Raw genomic sequence first — 19,916 nt, 5'->3', positions numbered from 1 at the left:
ATTATTAATATCGTTAGCGTTTATTATGCACCTATAGAATGAGTAAAAGAAAAAGTACTGATTATACCAAGTGCTTGTGAGGATGTGGTGCAACTGGATCTCTCGTACGTTGCTAACGGGGATGCAAAATGGTTCAACCACTCTGAAATAAGGTTCAGCCATTTCTGATAAAAATAACCTTACCCAGCAATGACAGTCCTGATTATTTATCCCAGAGAAATTAAAACTTATATTCACACACACAAAAAGAATGAACTATTGATAAATGCAAAATCTCAAATGGATCTCAAGGGCATTATGTTGAATGAAAAAAAAGCCAATCTCAAAGGGTTACTTACTCGACGATTCTGTATATTTAATACTCTTGAAGTGGCAGAATTACAGTAAAGAGAATAGATCAGTAGTTGCTAGAGTTGTAGTGAAAGAACAGTTCTGTATCCTGGTTGTGTTGGTGGCTACTGTTATCTGCACATGACAAAATTTCATATAACTATTCATGCACACACACACACACACACACACACACACACACACACACAGAGGAGTGCCCATAAAACTAGTGAGATCCAAATAAGATCTGTACCTGAGTTTTATTATATCAACCTTACCTTTCTGGCTTTGACAATGTTGTGTAAGATATTATCATTGGGGGAAGCTAGGTAAATGGAACACTGAAACTCCCTGTACTATATTTACACCTTCTTCTGTGACTTAAACTATTAAAAAAAAAATTTAAGTTATTAAAGGAAAAGCAAGGGAACCATCATTGCAAAACTTCTGAAAGTAGTTACCCAGGAGAGATGCAGGGGAACGGAATAAATAAATATAAAAGTAGATGTAAGTTACTAGTTATGTTGTCGTTCTGAGTTCACCGATACATTTGTGGCTATTCCCTGTCTTATGACGGTTTTGTTTGTTTGTGTGCTTGTTTTAACTTATTTTTGGCTACGTTGGGTCTTCGTTGCTGTGCGCGGGCTTTCTCTTGCGGTGAGCGGGGGCTACTCTTCATTGCGGTGCAGGGGCTACTCATTACGGTGGCTTCTCTTGTTGCGAAGCACGGGCTCTAGGTGCGCGGGCTTCAGTAGTTGTGGCACGTGGCCTCAGTAGCTGTGGCTCGCGGGCTCTACAGCACAGGCTCAGTAGTTGTGGCTCATGGGCTCAGTTGCTCCGCAGCATGTGCATCTTCCCGGACCAGCGCTCAAACCCGTGTCCCCTGCATTGGCAGGTGGATTCTCAACCACTGCGCCACCAGGGAAGTCCATGACGTTTTATATAGATATAGATGTGGGTGTAGATATTGATAGAGATGGAGATCTAGATGTAGATGTAAATATAGACGTGGAGACAGAGTGAGAGATCTCACACATAAACATCCCCGCACCTCAAAGCAATATTTTAAGAGTTAATGAAGAAAAGGAATATTAATAGAAAGTTCTGAAACAGTATATGTAATAAGAGCCAATTAAGATTTAAAGAAAAATAAAAGCTCTGTTTCTATGTGCACATCTATATGTATAAATGCACAGGAAACTGCAGAGAGAATGCAAGAGCAAAGATGGATATTCAGAAGCTCTGATGAGGGTATTGGGATTGTGCTTGGACAGGGGAAGGGGAAAAGTAAGGGATGGGAGTAAATTGAGATTTTCCCCTTTTACGCTCTACATTTTGTATTTAAAATGTTTTTCCAAAAGAATGTATAAAAACTAGGCTTCACTGTGCCACTGCCGTCATATGTTCTTTCTGAACTAGACACTTATTCTGCATATGGTGTGCCTTCCTGCCCACAATTCTTCTGCTAAAACCATCCCCCGGGGACTTACAGAGTGTCTTATTCACCTTTATTCACATAGCATTGCTTCTGACCAAGGAACTTCTTTTACAGCAGATGAGGACGGCAATGGGCTTAGGATCATAGAGTTCGTTTCTCTTATCATGCTCCCTGTTATCCTAAGGCAGAGCCTTTATAGAACAGTTGATGTCTTTTTGAGGACATCATCAGTTATGTATGCCATCAACTGGGTGGCAACACCTCTCAGGGCTAGGGCCATGTGTGCTCTAAATCAGTGACCCACATACGCTGCTGTCCTCAGCATCTGCAGTCAGGGGACCACAGGGCAGGGATGGGAGCGGCCCCTCTCACTGTTAGCCTTGCTGATCCACAGCCAGCATTTGGTTTCCTGCTTCCACAACTCTGAGCTGTGATGGTGAAGAGGTCTCAGTCCCCAAGGGGGTGGGGATCTCCCACAGGGGACACAGCACGGGGTCCACTGAACAGGAAGCTGGGACGGCCATCTGGCCACGTTGCCTCCTCACTCCAGTGAATCAACAGGCAAAGAGGTCACTGTATTCTTTGGGGTGATTGATCCTGACTCTCCAGAGAAAATCAGGCTGCAGCCACACAACAGAGATGACGAGGAATATGTCTGGAATGCAGGGGCTTCCCTGGGGTCCTCTTAGGACTCCCGAAGGCTGTGATAAAATTCAGTGGAAAACTACAACAGCCCAATGCAAGCAGGCTTGCTATTGGCTCAAGCCCTTTAGGAAGAAGGTTCAGGTCACCTTCCCAGGCAAGGAAACTGGGCCAACCAAGGTATTTGCCCAGGGCGGATGGAATATAGAATGGGCAGAGGATGAATTGGCACACACCTGGCACAGGATGAAGAGAAGTTGGAAGAGATCTAGAGTGAGCTGGACCAGCTGCTGGCTTGGACGATGCCAAGTTCTGGGGAAACAAAGCAATGAAATCCGCTAGCACAGTGGTTCTCGAATTCTGGTGTGCATCCGAATCCCTGGGGGGAGCTTTTTTAAAAATGCTGGGTCTAGAAGCCTCCCAGCCTAGGCTTCCTGCTCAGAACCTTCCAGGTAAGGTCAGGACATGTCCTATTATGTTCTCAGATGATTCTAACACATAACTATAGCCAAGACCTTTGTGTTGGTATGTATTTGTGGAACATTCACGCATGGTATCCTTATTCCCCAGTTGCCCACTGTAATTATTTTATTTTCCAAACAAATGGCACCCCCTAAAGCATAACTCCATGGATGATGAGATATATGAAGCCCCAAAGTTTTGGAACTCTGAGTTCCCCCTTTTCAGTCCTCATGAATTTTGCTTCAATTAGTAAAATGGAAAAAAAAAATTAAATAAAAACAGTCCCCACTAGTAAAGGTATTCTTTTATCCTGCTTATGATATTAAAGTTTTAAATGGCCATTAAACTTCTTACCTGGGCTGACTGGCTTATCCCCAGAAAGACTCCCTGAGAGAATAAGAGATCTCTGCTATAGATGTGCAGATAGACATGTGATTTAAGAGGAACAGTCAGGACATCTATTCTATATGAGCTCAATTGCTAGATACAAGAACCTTGATGTCATGATATTGTATCCTATCAAAGCCTGTAAAGATGAGACCTCAGGGCTTCCCTGTTGGCGCAGTGGTTAAGAATCTTCCTGCCAATGCAAGGGACACGGGTTCGAGCCCTGGTCCAGGAAGATCCCACATGACGCAGAGCAACTAAGCCCGTGTGCCACAACTACTGAGCCTGCGCTCTAGAGCCCACAAGCCACAACTACTGAGCCCACATGCCACAACTACTGAAGCCAGCGTGCCTCGAGCCCATGCTCTGCAGCAAGAGAAGCCACGAAATTGAGAAGTCCGTGCACCGCAACGAAGAATAGCCCCCACTCACCACAACTAGAGAAAGCCTGCGCACAGTAACGAAGACCCAACACAGCCAAAATTAAATAAATAAATAAATTTATTTAAAAAAAAAAAAAAAAAAGAAGATGAGACCTCATCCCTGGAAGCAAGAGGCTCGGTCTATCCTGAAAGGTAGAATCATTTCTGGTACCAGTAGGCTGATGAAAAGGTCAGTCTTTTTATGCAAAGATATCATTACTCCCAAAGTCAGTGGGCTTGTTGCATTCAAGTGTTTTTTTCAACAATGGTAATAAATTTGTGATTATTCATCATCAACTCCTCTGCTGACTACTGTTGGCTTTTTAAAGAGGCAAGTCTTGTTCGGGCTGCTTTCTCAAGGGATGAATTTTCACCTGCCCAAGACCCTGCACTGTGTCCTCCCATCGCTGGAAACCTGCCTCCATTTAATCAAAATCGACATACTATTGAAATTTCCCAAGGTCTGACTCTCCACCGTCCAAAGGGACTGGCTGCTTGACTGATAATTCAATCCTATTTATGTGGTAGTAGATGGTAAATTAACAATAACAATAATAATGTAGAAAGTGCAACACTTTCTGTGACATTAACATGAATCCTCATAGCACCCCTGTGAGGTGGGCTGAATTGTCTCCATTTCAAAGATGAGAAAACTGAAACCAAGGGACCACAGAGTTCAAAAGCAGAAAATCAGGATTAGAACCCAAGACCACCTGCTCCCAAATCCACTCTCGTCTGAGTGAGATGTTTATCCCTTACTGTGAACTCCCCCCATCAAAACCACCATATGCTTTATATTAGATATCTCTGGAAAATACAATCTTAAGTCATATTTTCCCAAATTTGGCTAATGATAAGAATCTATCTGTAGATTCTCTTAATAATGCAGGGTCTGTAATCCCAGCCCAGACCACTGAATTTGACTCTTTAGCACAGAGGCTAGGGAAGGTACATTTTTCATGGGGCATCCCCATTTGTGAACGACCATAATAACCCAGGAAACGCCTCATTAGTGGAATTTCTACCAGCTGGAGAGTTGTGTGAGGTAAGTTATTGGGGAGAAGTGGGGGATTTCTTAAGTAGCTAAAAAATCTCACCTGATACAGTCCTCCAGGGAACACTCTGGAAGGAAGGTGGGAAATGAGAGCACAAAGGTACAGGTTTCCCACCTTGGGGCTTGATCTCAGCTAAAGTTCCTCAAATGACTAAATAATGATGTTTTCTTTGGATAAGCATAGTAGAGTCATACTACTTGAGTTTGCATTCTGGCTCCTCAACTTCTGAACTTTGTGAGTTTAGACTGATTACCTAACCTCTCTGTGCCCCAGCTTTCTCATCTATAAAATGGGGATGGTAATCATAACTACCACCTAAGGATATTGTCAGAATTAAATAATATAATATTCGGGGACTTCCCTGGTGGTGCAGTGGTTAAGAATCCGCCTGACAATGCAGGGGACACGGGTTCGAGCCCTGGTCTGGGAAGATCCCACATGCCGCGGAGCAACTGGGCCCGTGAGCCACAACTACTGAGCCTGAGCGTCTGGAGCCTCTGCTCCGCAACAAGAGAGGCCGCGATAGTGACAGGCCCGCGCACCGCGATGAAGAGTGGCCCCCACTCGCCGCAACTGGAGAAAGCCCTCACACAGAAACGAAGACCCAACACAGCCAAAAATAAACATAATAAATAAATAATAAATAAAAATTAAAAAAAAAAAAAAAAAAAAGAAATGTCCAGAAGAATGGTTGTGTAAACAGGTACTGAGTTTGCCTTTTCATTCTGTATCCTCAATGTCCCTGGGAAATAAACAAACTAGGGAGCTGTCATCTTCAAATGAACTGTTTGTAGAGACAGCAGAACTGCTGGTGTGCTGAATATGAGGAAACCCTTCCCCGTTTCCTTCTAAACTCCTCTGAAATGATAGGAACCTTATAATGAGACAATAGACTCGTGAACTCAGGCTTTCAGCCCGGAAGGCATAGCACAGGGACCCCAAAAAAGAGAAATTATGCCGGCCTTTTCGTTGCCCAAATACCTCCAAAGAAGCCTTTATGCTGGAAGGCGTAAAAGTGAATTTGGCTCCCTCTTTAAAACCCATGGACCAAACTGGATTTACTGTTTGAGTGTAGAAAACTTTACCAAGATTATGGAAACAGAAAAGAATTCGAGATTAACACATACTGTACATTTCAGTACAGGTGGCAGGACAATTAGAAATCTAGTTAAGCTATAGAAAATCTCCATAAATCTGGGAGGGATTTAGATCTTGGTGTGCTTTGGTGTAACCCACCATCAGATGCATGTTGTACTTGGTCTCAGTGCTTCCAGACTTCCCAGGTGTGGGGGAGATGATGTAAAGGGGAAGAATAAAGAAGTGATTTTTCTCTGATCCACCTTTTGTGCAGAGCAAACGATTAGGTGGCACTGGTGTCTGCAAGGGGAACTGAGTGAGTCCCTGAGAGCTGTCTCTTGTCACTGTTTCACAAGTTTCATATTTTCCTTTTTAAAGTAACTAAGATAATCGAGGTAACTGCTTATATGCAGATGTTGATTTTAGAGTTTGAAATAGTTGATGCACCTCTGTACGTTTACCTTGGATTCTTACACTTTGGATTCTTACAAAAGCCTTTGATGGTTTTGTCTTGTGTGTAAATGCTATTTATTTAGCCTAGATTTTTTTTTTTTTTTTTTTTGGCTGTGTGGGTCTTTGTTTCTGTGCGAGGGCTTTCTCCAGTTGCGGCGAGTGGGGGCCACTCTTCATCGCGGTGCGCGGGCCTCTCACTGTCGCGGCCTCTCCCGTTGCGGAGCACAGGCTCCAGACGCGCAGGCTCAGTAGTTGTGGCTCACGGGCCTAGCTGCTCCGCGGCATGTGGGATCCTCCCAGACCAGGGCTCGAACCCGTGTCCCCTGCATTGGCAGGCGGATTCTTAACCACTGCGCCACCAGGGAAGCCCTAGCCTAGATTTTAAAGATAACTTTCTGGAAAAAAAAAATGTAACTAAGAGCATTGCCACAAAATTTAAAAAGCAACTAAGAGAAAAGAAAAAAACAAATGCTCAAAAGCAAAGAGTACCCTTGACAATGGCTGCTCTGGCCACCTCATTGTCATATTGTCCAAAATGAAGAAGAAGAAGAAGAAGGAGAAGAGAAGAAGAAGGAGAAGAGGAAGGACCAGGAGAAGTTGTTTTTAACTGACCAAGAATTGAGTAAACCTATTCTGCTTCAACTATGTCAAATCAAGGACTTTACTTTCCATATGATCTTAACTAGTAGTCAGCACACTTTTTCTGTAAAGTGTCAGAGAGTAAACATTTTGGGCTTGGAGCGTCACATGGTCTGTTCACTACTCAGCACTGCAGTGGGAGCCCCATAGCAGCCTGGCATAATATGCAAACAAATGGGAGAAGCTATGTTCCAATAAAACTTCATTTATGCTGAAATTTGAATTTCATATAATTTTCATGTGTCATAAAAGAGTATTCTTCTGATTTTTTCCAACATTTAAAAATGGAGAAACCATTCTTAGTTCTGCACAAAAACAGGCCTTATGTGGGATTTGGTTCAAAGGCTGTAGGTTGCTAACTCCTGATCTAGGCCTATTCTGCCTCTTAAGTCTCTTCAGGAGAGATCCTATTAGACTGAGGTAGATGGGGGCTCCCCAGGTCTGTGGGAGGGGTCTGTGTCCCAAATCCTTTCTTCCAGATATTCTGAGCTCCTGTGCCATCGGGCTCTGACAATCAGATCCCCTTTCCAGTGTCACTTGAACTCTTTTGCTAGGATTCTCTCTTGCTCAATGATTACTGTTCCCAAGAATAGATAAAACATAACAGAACACACATTTAAGGGTAGCTTAAAAGGCAGCTTTAAAATCTGGACCTCAGAAGGGTTTCCCAACACCAGGTCTCTCAAGGGGTCTCTAGTTGCTCTACACTGGGTATTGCCAACTGCATCTTACACAGGGTGAGGATGTTAGCCCTGAAAATGGGCTTGGAGAGGTTAGGCTGAGAGAAGTCTTTTCTCCTGACCAAGAGAATTGAGGAAAGAAAGCCCCCTGCCCTCTTTATCAGGGACTTCATGTGGTTGGAATGAAATACTGCTTTAGGGCACTTTGGGAATAGATATTTATCTGCTCGGGCAGTCCTCCAAATGAGATGCCAGAAAACACACCTTGAATGTTAGAGAATGGAGTTCCCTACAGGGAGAGCTTTGCAGATCTTATGAAATTCCAGCCAAGCCCTGGAGATTCAGCCCTGCGACTTAGAGCAGAAATAGTCCCAATCTTGGGGGGGGGGTCTGAGCTAGTAGCAGCCTTCACTGTATCCCTAAGGCCAAACTAGAGAAAGAAGAGAAGATTTTGCCTTGTCTGGGGGGTGAGACCACCAATGACAAGGAGGTTCTGGATAGGGAGTGAGTGAAAGGGGCTTCCAAGAGATTGTGGGTCTGGAGAGGGGACAAATACAGAGGCAAGGCCCAGAAAACATTAGTCATAGGGCTTCCTCCTAGCCAGAAAGGGCACAGGTTTACTGGGAGTTGCTTCTAGAGTACCAAATTCCTGTGCCTTAGGGTGGAGCTCAAGGCCACATTCTCTCTCTATCTGCAGGCTAGAACATTTGTACCTCTGGTGTAGATGGAAAGAGGGCAGGAGCAAGGAGAAGGAAGGTCAAGGTAAGCCCCACGTTTTAGGGTGAACTGAAGTATCGTCCCGGGTGGGACTGGGCCTTACAATGAAGCAGTTACCTTCAGGCTCTGATGTTGATCCGATCATCCCTGTGCCCTTCTCTACCCGGTTCTACCAGAAGTTAGGGGATTTTGTTTAGTTGGTCGATTTGGTGTTGTCTAGTTGTTGCAGTCATAGAAATGTTTAAAGCCTCAAAGGGAAGCCAAACTCTGCAGTCCTTTTTCCATGCAAAAGCCTGGCAGGTAAATGGGGCTGGGAGTTCATTGTTCTGACAAGAACCAATTACCAACAGTTAGCAGAGGGCAGGCAGAAACCCAGAGGGAAAAGGGTCCCCTCTCCCTTGAAGACTGAGAAATTGAATTCAGGAGCAGAGGAAGAATTTAGCCTAGTAAGGGTTCCAAACAAGTTGTCAGGAAGCAAAGATGAGACCCCATGAGATAGTAAATAAATATTATGCTGTTCATTTTGCAGAAAATGAAACAGACCTAGAGGTCAAGCAACAGGATTGAATAAGCAAAGGGAGAGAAAAAAAAAGAAGAAATTACAGTCCTTAGAGTAAAATGTAACAATGAAACAGAGCAAAACAGCAAAGAAGAAGAAAAATAATTAATGAGATCACAAAAGTTAGATCAAACCTGTGTGACAATAAACGTGGGTGTGATAAGTTCATCCATGAAAGAACAAGATTTCCGGAATGCCTCAAATACAAAATCCCACAATATGTTGTGTGAAAGAAACACAGCTAAAAGAAACTGAATTTTAAAAGTTACAGTTTAGAAGGCAGGTAAACAGACACCATGAAAATGCTATTAAGAAAAGAGCAAGGTTATAGATGAATATCTGACGATATTTGTGCAAATCTTAGAGTGGCTTGAAATAATTTGCCAGAAGTAGAATTTCTGGGCCAAAAGTAAGTGTACTTTAAATTTTGTATGACATAGTGCCTTCAGAATTGCTGAGTAGTAGAAGTAATTTATATTGGCACCAATAATGTATAAGAATACACCATTGCTAACCTTGGAAATTATCAATCTTCTTCAATTTGTTAATTAATATGAGTAAAAAGAAAAAGCATTTGTTTTCATTTGAATTTTCCTGACTAAAAATGAGGCTCAGAATCTTTATGTATATATTGGCATCTGTTATTTCTTCTGTGACTAACCTGTTCTATATTTGTCTAGTTTTTATGGATTTGTAGCTGAAATATATGGAAAGTAATTATTTACCATTCATATGCAAATATTTCCAGGATTATAAAATTATCCTCATTTTTTTGTAATAATTTTATACCTTTGTTTTCAGATTTATCTCTTTAACCTTCTGGAATTTATTTTTGTATATGGTATACATAAGAGTTTAAATTTATGTTTTCTTTACGGATTCCAAGTGCCCTAACTCTTTGTTTTGAGTGTTTTTTCCTTTTTCCACTGATTTGAAATGCCACCTTGAGGATATTCTAAATGTACGTAGGTTCCTTAATGGAATCTCCAGACTGTCTCCTTGATCCATTGTATTTTCCTACACTAATACATGCTGTTTTATTTTTATTTTTTGGCTGCACTGCGTGGCAAGTGGGATCTTAGTTCCCCGACCAGGGATCAAACCCATGCCCCCTGCAGCGGAAGCATGGAGTCTTAACCACTGGACCACCAGAGAAGTCCCAATACATGCTGTTTTAAAGTTTGTAAATGCTGTATCTTTTTTGTTTTAATTTATTAATTTATTTATTGTTGGCTATGTTGGATCTTCGTTGATGTGCGTGGGCTTTCTCTAGTGCGGCGAGCGGGGGCTACTCTTCGTTGCGGTGCACGGGCTTCTCATTGCGGTGGCTTCTCTTGTTGCGGAGCACGGGATCTAGGCAGGAGGGCTTCAGTAGTTGCAGCACGTGGGCTCAGTAATTGTGGCTCGTGGGTTCTAGAGCACAGGTTCAGTAGTTGTGGCACATGGGCTTAGTTCCTCCTCAGCATGTGGGACCTTCCCAGACTAGGGCTCGAATCTGTGTCGCCTGCATTGGCAGGCAGATTCTTTTTTTTTTTTAATTTTATTTATTTATTTATTTGGCTGCACTGCACGGCATGTGAGATCTTAGTTCTCTGACCAGGGATCGAACCCGCACCCCCTGCAGTAGAAGCTCGGAGCCTTAACCACTGCACCACCAAGGAAGTCCCTGTAAGTGCTATATCTTAATAGATAGTAAGGGAAAGAGGATATATATATATATATATATATATATATATATATATATATACACATACATATTTTTCCTTTTTCCAAAATTATCTCATATATTATTACCTACTACAGATAAGCACTGGAATTCTTTAGTTACATTAAAAAATTCTTTAGGGACATCAATTAGTATTACATTAAACATTGTTTGGGGGACAGTGACATCTTTACATATTGAGTTTTCCTATTCAAGAGCATGGTTTTTTGTTTTCTTTTTTAATGACATTCGGTAAGATTTTATGGATTGTTATAAAAATATTTATATATAACATGGAGCTTGACTTTTCCTTGTTAAATTTATAGCTAGTAATTTTATAGATTTTATTAGTATTGAAAATGGGATATTTTTAAATTTATATTTTCTATTGATTATTGATTCTATAAAGGAAAGCCATGGATTTTTGTATCTGATCATGATCATATTACTGAACTATCTCATTAGTTTTAATACTTCTTTGGATGATTCTCTTGTATTTTTTAGAGGATAATATTGCCCACCTGCAAAATGGCAAATCTCTTTCTTTCTTCAATATTTATACCTCTTGCTTATTATTCAATGTTGAAAAGTATAGGTAATAGTGTAAAATTTTGCCTTGTTCCTGTCTTTAATGGGAATGCTTTTTTAAAAAGTTAATTAATTAATTTATTATTTATTTTTGGCTGTGTTGGGTCCTCATTGCTGTGCACGGGCTTTCTTTAGTTGCGGCGAGCTACTCTTCATTGTGGTGTGTGGGCTTCTCATTGCCGTGGCTTCTCTTGTTGTGGAGCATGGGCTCTAGCACATGGGCACAGTAGCTGTGGCTTGCGGGCTCTAGAGCACAGGCTCAGTAGTTGTGGCGCATGGACTTAGTTGCTCCGCGGCATGTGGAGTCTTCCCAGACCAGGGCTCGAACCCGTGTGCCCGACACTGGCAGGCAGATTCTTAACCATTGCACCACCAGGGAAGCCCAATGGGAATGCTTTTAAAGCATTATTGTTGGCTCCTTGTAAAAACATTTTCTTAAATTAAGGAATTACTTTTCCTATTCCTAGCTCAGTAATAAATAGTTTTCTTGATACTTATTGTTTCATTTAGTTTTAATAAGAAATAAGTGATATATTTTAACAAATGTTTTTCAGCATATGCTTTGTTTTCTTGCTTTTTTAATATATTCAATTACATTAACAGATTTTCTTTTTTTTTTTTTTCGTTTGCAGCAGGCGGGCTCCTTAGTTGTGGCATGCATGTGGGATCTAGTTCCCTGACCAGGGATTGAACCCGGGTCCCCTGCATTGGGAGCTCAGAGTCTTATCCACTGAGCCACCAGGGAAGTCCCACATTAAGAGATTTTTCTAATGATGAATGATCCTTGAATACCTAGAATAAGCCCTATTTTTCCATGATATATGATCTTTTCACACCTTACTGAATTCAACCTGATAATAGTTTAAGACTTTATTGAGAACTGTGAAAGTTCTGAGATTTTTTTTCCTTGCTTGCAAGCCAACAAGTTAACCCAATATAGTGTCATATAAGCTTACAGAATACACGAGACTCTTGGGTCAAAGACAAAGGATTTTATTACACACAGCACAGCAAGCAGCATAAGCATCAAGTTTCCATTGGTTTCCCTTGCTCCATAAATCCCACAGGGGCAACACAGGTAGTTGCTATACACCCAGCAGGCTTGCATCACAGTTCAGAACTCCAAGGTTAGGAACCTGAATCTTTTATAAAGAAAAGTAAGCAAAGGCACTGGAGGGAGACATCATTTTTGTCATACAGTAAGCAATCTTCTCTCTATTCCAGGTGGAGGTTCTATCACTGTCTTCCAAGGTTGTTGACTATACAAACATCCTTGAAATTATAGCCTGGAACAAAAGGGCAGTTAGTACCTCTGTTTGCAAGATGTGTGGAAACACAAGAGTCCCACAGAGTCTGTCTCTTGAGAGACTTTTGTGTATATTGGCACTCATTTGTAAGTGAAATTTGTCTATACTTTTCTTTGGAGAGCTAACCAGTTTAAGAGTTATTGGGATTTTGTAAGTAGCAACTGACACTGCAGAAATACAAAGGATCATGAGAGATTACTACAACCAACTCTATGCCAATTAAATGGACAACCTGGAAGAAATGGACAAATTCTTAGAAAAGCACAACCTTCTGAGATTGAACCAGGAAGAAATAGAAAATATAAACAGACCAATCACAAGCACTGAAATTGAGACTGTGATTAAAAATCTTCCAACAAACAAAAACCCAGGACCAGATGGCTTCACAGGCGAATTCTATCAAACATTTAGAGAAGAGCTAACACCTATCCTTCTCAAACTCTTCCAAAATAGAGCAGAGGGAGGAACACTCCCAAACTCATTCTATGAGGCCACCATCACCCTGATACCAAAACCAAACAACAATGTCACAAAAAAAGAAAACTACAGGCCAATATCACTGAAGAACATAGATGCAAAAATCCTCAACAAAATACTAGCAAACAGAATCCAACAGCACATTAAAAGGATCATACACCATGATCAAGTGGGGTTTATCCCAGGAATGCAAGGATTCTTCAATATATGCAAATCAATCAATGTGATACACCATATTAACAAACTGAAGGAGAAAAACCATATGATCATCTCAATAGATGCAGAAAAAGCTTTTGACAAAATCAACACCTATTTATGATAAAAACCCTCCAGAAAGTAGGCATAGAGGGAACTTACCTCAACATAATAAAGGACATATATGACAAACCCATAGCCAACATCGTTCTCAATGGTGAAAAACTGAAACCATTTCCTCTAAGATCAGGAACAAGACAAGGTTGCCCACTCTCACCACTATTAATCAACATAGTTTTGGAAGTTTTAGCCACAGCAATCAGAGAAGAAAAAGAAATAAAAGGAATCCAAATCAGAAAAGAAGAAGTAAAGCTATCACTGTTTTCAGATGACATGATAGTATACATAGAGAATCCTAAAGATGCTACCAGAAAACTACTAGAGCTAATCAATGAATTTGGTAAAGTAGCAGGATACAAAATTAATGCACATAAACCTCTTGCATTCCTAGACACTAATGATGAAAAATCTGAAAGAGAAATTAAAGAAACACTCCCACTTACCACTGCAACAAAAAGAATAAAATACCTAGGAATAAACCTACCTAAGGAGACAAAGAACCTGAATGCAGAAAACTGTAAGACACTGATGAAAGAAATTCAAGATGATACAAACGGATGGAGAGATATACCATGTTCTTGGATTGGAAGAATCAACATTGAGAAAATGACGATAATACTCAAAGCAATATACAGATTCAGTGCAATCCCTATCAAACTACCACTGCCATTTTTCACAGAACTAGAACAAAAAATTTCACAATTTGTGTAGGAACACAAAAGACCCTGAATAACCAAAGCAATCTTGAGAAAGAAAAAAGGAGCTGGAGGAATCAGGCTCCCAGACTTCAGACTATACTACAAAGCTACAGTAATCAAAATAGTATGGTACTGGCACAAAAACAGAAATATAGGTCAATGGAACAGGATAGAAAGCCCAGAGATAAACCCACGCTCATATGGTCACCTTATTTTTGATAAAGGAGGCAAGAATATACAACGGAGAAAAGACAGACTCTTCAATAAGTGGTGCTGGGAAAGCTGGACAGCTACATGAAAAAGAGTGAAATTAGAACACTCCCTAACACCATACACAAAAATAAACTCAAAATGGATTAAAGACCTAAATGTAAGGCCGGACACCATAAAACTCTTAGAGGAAAACATAGGCAGAACACTCTGACATAAAGCACAGCAAGATTCTTTTTGACCCACCACTTACAGAAATGGAAATAAAAACAAAAATAAACAAATGGGACCTAATGAAACTTAAAAGCTTTTGCACAGCAAGGGAAAACATAAGACGAAAAGACAACCCTCAGAATGGGAGAAAATATTTGCAAACGAAGCAACTGACAAAGGATTAATCTCCAAAATTTACAAGCAGCTCATGCAGCTCAATATCAAAAAACAAACAACCCAATACCAAAATGGGTAGAAGACCTAAATAGACATTTCTCCAAAGAACATATACAGATTGCCAACAAACACATGAAAGGATGCTCAACATTCACTAATCATTAGAGAAATGCAAATCAAAACTACCATGAGGTATCACCTCACACCAGTCACAATGGCCATCATTAAAAATTCTACAAACAGGGCTTCCCTGGTGGCGCAGTGGTTAAGAATCCACCTGCCAATGCAGGGAATACGGGTTCAAGCCCTGGTCTGGGAAGATCCCACATGCCGCGGAGCAACTAAGCCCGAGCTCCACAACTACTGAGCCTGTGCTCTAGAGCCTGCGATCCATAACTACTGAGCCCATGTGCCACAACTACTGAAGCCCACATACCTAGAGCTCATACTCTGCAACAAGAGAAGCCAGCACAAGGAGAAGCCCGTGCACTGCAACGAAGAGTAGCCCCAGCTCGCCACAACTAGAGAAAGCCCGTGTGCAGCAATGAAGACCCAATACAGCCAAAGATAAATAAATAAATAAATAAATTAATTAATTTTTAAAAACCTACAAACAATAAATGCTGGAGAGGGTGTGGAGAAAAGGGAACCCTCTTGCACTGTTGGTGGGAATGTAAATTGATACAACCACTATGGAAAACAGTATGGAGGTTCCTTAAAAAACTAAAAATAGAACTACCATGTGACCTAGCAATCCCACTACTGGGCATATACCCTGAGAAAACCATAATTCAAAAAGAGTCAAGGACCACAATGTTCACTGCAGCTCTATTTACAATAGCCAGGACATGGAAGCAAGCTAAGTGTCCATCGACAGATGAATGGATAAAGAAGATGTGGCACAAATATACAATGGAATATTGCTCAGCCATAAAAAGAAATGAAATTGAATTACTTGTAATGAGGTGGATGAACCTAGAGACTGTCATACAGAGTGAAGTAAGTCAGAAAGAGAAAAATAAATACCGTATGCTAACAGATATATATGAAATCTAAAAAAAAAAAAAAAAGGTTCTGAAGAACCTAGGGGCAGGACAGGAATAAAGACGCAGACGTAGAGAATGGACTTAAGGACACAGGGAGGGGGAAGGGTAAGCTTGGACGATGTGAGAGAGTAGCATGGACATATACACACTACCAAATGTAAAATAGATAGCTAGTGGGAAGCAGCCGCATAGCACAGGGAGATCAGCTCGGTGCTTTGTGACCACTTAGAGGGGTGGGATAGGGAGGGTGGGAGGGAGACGCAAGAGGGAGGAGATATGGGGATATATGTATGTGTATAGCTAATTCACTTTGATATAAAGCAGAAACTAACACACCACTGTAAAGCAATTATACTCCAATAAAGATGTTAAAAAAAAAAGAGGTATTGGGATTTTGCTGGCTTCATAGAACAAATTAATAAATTTGCATACTTGTCCATGTTTAAAAGTAGCATTGGGGTAATACTGTCTTTGAAACATTGGTAGAGCTTACTCATAAATCTGTCTTGGCCTAGTGCCTTTTTTAGGTGTAGATTTTTTACTACTATTCAAATTTCTTCTGCAGTTTTTCATCTGTTCAGAGCTTCTGCATCTTATGTGTCCGTTTTATTAGTTGATATACAGTATCCTTAGAAATGTTTCCATTTCATCTAGATTTAATTATTTACTGTTATATAGCATTCAATATACAGACATTTACTAATTTGTGGGGTTTTTGTTTTTGTTTTTTACATTTCGCTGAAAACTTTTTATTGACCTTTTGGATAGAAACAAGAACTTATTTGCCAGGAAGGATGATCCCATCATACTTCTGCTGGAACCAGTGCATGGCCTCCTCTTTGCTGATTCTGTGTTTGGCCCTAATGCAGCCTGTCCTGTGCTTCTCATCTGCAATGCTGAAAACTGGCCTACCCAGCGCCATGTAGAAGTCCAGCTCATGGATACCAATTCTTGGGTCATATGTGATCTCCAATCGATGTGTTCTTGGGTCCCAAAACCAGTTTCTAATATCTGAGAAGTTATTTTTTCTTAACACATGTTCTCCACACCTTTAAACATTTTTCCAGGATTTCTTCTGCCTTGGCCCCATGGACTGTGCAGTGAACAATCTTTTCATTTCTCCTGATGCTGAAGGATCTGACAGAGTATCTGGCTTTGGAGAACACAGGGGTCTGGCCTGTGAGCTGCGCCGGCACCTTGTCTGCTGGGGTCAGTCTGTCTCGACTTTCCCCCACACAGATGTTGAGGCAGAGCTTGCAGATGCAAAGTTCCCTTATGGGGTTCTCCTTTTCACCTTGATCCTATGCCATGATGTTAGAGGTGCTCAGAAGCAACCCTTCATCAAGTGACGATGAAAGAGAGAATGAGAGAAGTGGGCCTTGTGAAGTGGGCTTCTCATGAAGACACAAGAAGCTACGCAGGTGGGAGCACATATTTTGTGAGTGTGAACAACTTGGCCCCAAGGAAAGTTGATTGAGAAGAAAAAAACAAACAACCTAGCCCTGATTTACAGATGGGCATGCACAATACTGCAGCATCAACCAGAGGTGTCTGACTTCAGCCTTACATCTCCGTGCCTTGAAAGACAGTAGAGAAAGGAAATTCTCCCAGAAGACAAAACTTCAAGAAATACATCTCACCGTCCACTTTGCCTCAAGAAGACTTTCTGGTCTAAGGTGAAGACCTTATTGATTCCTGAGCATGATGTTTATTAAACACTCAATATGTCTCAGACACATATCTGTCACTAAGTACACTGGATAAACAAGTCAGACGACATCTTCATTCACGGAGTTTATATTCTCTCGAGAAGACCAGGAACGCCAAGCTTGTTTGACCACAGCCATCAAGCACCAAATTCACCATTAGCTTTGGAAACCCTGAATCTTTAATAATAAAATGATACCTCCAGGGCACGTGGTTTCTAGCTGGTTACATGGTATCTCTTCCATCATGGAGGAAGGATAAATCTGTCTTTGCTTAAATAGACTTTTTCTAGAAATGGATTTGTGTTCTTGCCTATCATGCCTCTACTGGGAACACCATCCAAGCACCTTACTGAATATCATTCACTATGACGGTAAACCATACACTATCACCTCCTACAAAGAAACTCACTTCATAATAAAGTAAACAAATGAGATGACACCCAAAGGAGTCATTGGTCTCCATGTACTCCATCATCCAGAAAGAGCCGCTCTTGAATGGCTATTAAAAAGTCAGCCATTTGACTGACTCTTGAACGGCTATTCAAACAGCCATTTGCTGTGAACAAGCAAAGTAAGGGTGCTCTTTCTCCCAAGCAGAAGTACATTAGCCAGATAATGAAGAGGTAGAGCTTGGGAGTCACACCTCTCATACGACACCCAGTGAAAGACGCAACAATTTTTTCCTTCCTATTCCCAAAAGATCTGGGCTCTGCTGATTTAGAAGGAAGGGTCGCTCATGTCATAGGAGCACAATAATGATTGTGATGGAACTGGGAGCTGAAACAGTCACTTGTTCATTTTGAGATCTCAGTGAAGGAAGAAAGGAAAGTAGGAGGGAGGAACAGAGGAAGGAGGAGAGGGAGGGGGAAAAAGGGAGGAATGGGGGAAGGATGGCACAGATGGAGGGAGAGAGGGAGGAGGAGAGGAGAAGAGGCAATCAAAAGGAAATTGCCCTGTTGCTAGTGGGTAAAATTTGATGAGAAACAGAATACCCAGTCTCAAGGTAGCTCTCTACAAAATACTTATCAATTTTCTTACTAATTCGTAAGTAAAATTACTTATAAATTAACTTTGTAGTGAAGAAACCTGAAAATACCATCTATATTAGTCAGTTAAGGCTGCTACAAAAAAATACCATAGATGGGTGGCTTAAACAACAGAAATTTATTTTCTCACAGTTCTGGAAGCTGCAAGTCCCAGATCAGGGTGCCAACCTTGTCAATTTCTGGTGATAGCTGTCTTTCTGGCTTGCAGATAGCCGCCTTCTTGCTGTGCCCTCACATGGTAGAGAGAACAAGCTCTCTGGATGTCTCTTCTTATAAGGGCACTGATCCTAAGCCTCATCTAAACCTAATTCTCTTCCGAAGGCCTATCTCCAAATAGCATCACACCGGGGATTAGGGCTTCAACATAAAATTTGGGGAGGGACACAATTCAGTCTCTAGCATCATCTTAACTAAGTGAAAAAAAGTTATCATCACCAATAATAGGACCAATCAATACCATTTGCCTCTGAATCTGATGCACTAAGGCGAACAGAACCAAATCTGTGATATTTCTGCCAGAAAAAAAAAAAAAAAGTAATAACCTGAATCTAATCATGAGGAAAACATAAGACAGATTCAAATTGAAAAACACTCTGAAAAATAACTGGCCAGTACTCCTCAAAAATGACAAAGTCTTGAAAGATATGGAAAAACTGAAGAACTGTTCCAAATTGATGAAAACTTAAGAGACACAACAACTAAATATGTGTGATCCTGGATTTGATCCTGGACCAGAAAGGAAACAGCTTTTATAAAGGATATTATTGAGACAATTAGCAAAATTTGGAAAGGGTCTGTGGATTAGCTGTAGTATTTTTTTTTAATTATTTATTTATTTTTGGCTGCATTGGGTCTTCGTTGCTGCGCACGGGCTTTTCTCTAGTTGCTGCGAGCGGGGGCTACTCTTCGTTGTGGTGCACAGGCTTCTCGTTGCGTTGGCTTCTCTTGTTGCGGAGCACGGGCTCTAGGCGCACAGACTTCAGTAGTTGTGGCACGCGGGCTCAGTAGTTGTGGCTCGCAGGCTCTAGAGTGCAGGCTCAGTAGTTGTGGCGCATGGGCTTAGTTGCTCCGCGGCATGTGGGATCTTCCTGGACCAGGGCACAAACCCATGTCCCCTGCATTGGCAGGCGGATTCTTAATCAGTGAGCCAACAAGGGAGTCCCTAGCTGTAGTATTTTATCAATGTTAATTTCCTGAGTTTTGTGGTTGTGCTCTGATTATGTAACAGAGTAGCTTTATTTTGGGAAAATATACATACTAAAGTATTCACGGGTAATGGGATATCTGGGTGAAGAAAGAGTATATGGGAGTCTTTTGTACTGTTGTTGCAACTTTTCTGTAGGTATAAAATTATTTCAAAATAAAAAGTTAAAAACAAGCAAAAAGATGAACTGAAACCAATTAGAGAGTAGTAAGCAAGTACAAAGGTGGAACTTGACCAGTGGGCAAATATTGAAATTGTCATGGTATATTACAAAGGCACACAAATACAGCAGGCAACAGGGTGGGGAGGCTGAATGCTGGGAGTCCCAGCGTAAACTGGGACCCTCAAAAAGGGCTAAAA

General features: G+C 41.2%; 1 pseudogene; it reads right to left on the bottom strand.

The window, feature by feature from the left end:
• Positions 1–16,359: 16,359 nt before the first annotated feature.
• Positions 16,360–16,907, bottom strand: LOC132376920 (large ribosomal subunit protein uL5-like; annotated as a pseudogene).
• Between the last annotated feature and the right edge of the window lie 3,009 nt (positions 16,908–19,916).

Source organism: Balaenoptera ricei, chromosome 13 (assembly GCF_028023285.1).
Source record: "Balaenoptera ricei isolate mBalRic1 chromosome 13, mBalRic1.hap2, whole genome shotgun sequence".
In the NCBI taxonomy this organism is placed as follows: domain Eukaryota; kingdom Metazoa; phylum Chordata; class Mammalia; order Artiodactyla; family Balaenopteridae; genus Balaenoptera; species Balaenoptera ricei.
This window is presented reverse-complemented; position numbering and strand designations above follow the sequence as displayed.